The following is a 1,923-nucleotide window of genomic DNA, read 5'->3' as shown; positions in this document are numbered from 1 at the left end:
ATTAAATAGATAAACCTTTAAAAGTGATCAATGTAATGTTATTCTGTCCTACGATAAGTTTTATTCACTGCTAACTAGACAATGGTAATGTGCGATATTTTGGATTTCAAAACCTGTGGAACGATTCAAAACATAGGTGTTTCCCCCTTATTCGCAAAACTTATTGATAGATCAGTAGCGTAGGAAGTGGGGGCACGCCCTTCACTTTCCAACCGTCTCTAAAATCGTATCAAATTTGTAAAAAGTGCTCTCAAGAAAAAAATTTTAACCCAGGACCCAAGAGCCTCCAAGGCCCTAAAGCGAGCCCTGGACCACGGCCGTAATGGGTGCGCCTGTGGTGTACATTCTCTCGCCTTACTCAGTCAAATAAACTTCGCCTCCTACACCTCTGAAAAAAACAAACTAACTAAATGCATATACATGTATAATATTTCAAATTAGTTCAGAATAAAACTAAAAGCCTTTATGATTCGATATCACTGAATCATCAGTTTGATACTTTCGCTATTAACGAAAAAATTTTAAGATGTAAAGCAAATTATTTTTTTTAATTTACAATAAATTCAAAACCGATAAGACCCAAGTTTTAAAGGTAAGTCTATACTGTTGGAAAGTGCCTAAAATCTTTCCCTATGTGTCCTTATATATATAAAGCAGAGTTGTAAGTTTGTCTGATGTCATGACATCACCAGTTCGTTTGAAACTCAGGAGGATCTGTGCCCTTGTTAGTCAATGGTAAGTTTACGGACTTAAAACGCTAAAATCAGGAGCTCGATTCTCCGAGGTGAACAGAGCACTGCTAGCTTATCGTGTAGTTTTGAATTGAAACAACAACAGATGCACTCCTAGGACAGAGTATAAATGGATAAGTAATCGGACGAACGATTCCAGTTTGTCGTCCTTTTCAATTTTTACTATATAAAGCCGATGCCAAGAGCAGGTAGCGTTTAGTGGCACGCGCACAACATCTTTGCTCATAATCCTTATTTGTAGAAACCATTGCTTACTTCTTCAAGACATTTGTTTTTGTTTTATTCTCACAAAGCTACTCGAGGGTTATCTGCGCTAGCCATCCCTAATTTAGCAGTTACAGACTAGAAGGAAGGCAGCTAGTCAACACCACCCACCGCCAACTTTTGAGCTACTATTCTACCAACGAATAGTAGGATTGATCGCCATGTTATAATACCCTCACAGTTGAAAGGGCAAGCATACTCGATGACGGGGATGAATCCGACAATTATCGTTGTTTTAAGCTAAAAGAAAGCAAGTTTCTTAGACCTAAATTGGTTAAGTTTAGGTAAATTTGTTTTTAAAACAATGCTCACAGGAAGAAGAAAACCGCTGTGTTGAGTTGATTTTAAAAATTCCGTTTTTGAATTTTGTTATTGAGTTTTTCTTATTAGAACAATCTTTCAGTCAATGGAAAAACAATAAAATAATGAACTTAAATAATTAAATTTCTTAGATTTATAACTTTACCATATAATATACACTTGCGATGATCCTTGTGACAAGGGGTTTTTAATTATTGTATTTCTTTATAAATGCACAAAAAACAAACAAAACTGATATTGCTTTGGTTATAACTATCAATCTTTAGAAGGTAGCAACACGTAGACATAGGTGCGAATCGAGCACCCTAATATGGTTGCATTATAAGTGATGGTCATCATCCAACTTTGCGATTAGAGTAGCACAAGAGTTGCCCTCTTCATTAGTATAAAAGCCTGGCAGAGAAAGCCAGCAAAGAAGAATGAAGAGAGAGCAGTAGTTACTTTGAGTTCAGTGTAATTTATGATTCTGTTAGTTTCGAGCTAGCGAGCCGTAAAGTTTGTGTTTTGCACTCGTATAGAGCGAATTTATCGAGATTATGAATCGCTGTGATTTATAGCGTGTATTATAAAATTTGTTAAGTTTAAA

Source organism: Limulus polyphemus, unplaced genomic scaffold, assembly GCF_000517525.1.
Source record: "Limulus polyphemus unplaced genomic scaffold, Limulus_polyphemus-2.1.2 Scaffold2348, whole genome shotgun sequence".
Taxonomy (NCBI): Eukaryota; Metazoa; Arthropoda; class Merostomata; order Xiphosura; family Limulidae; genus Limulus; species Limulus polyphemus.
Note: the sequence above shows the minus strand (reverse complement) of the source record.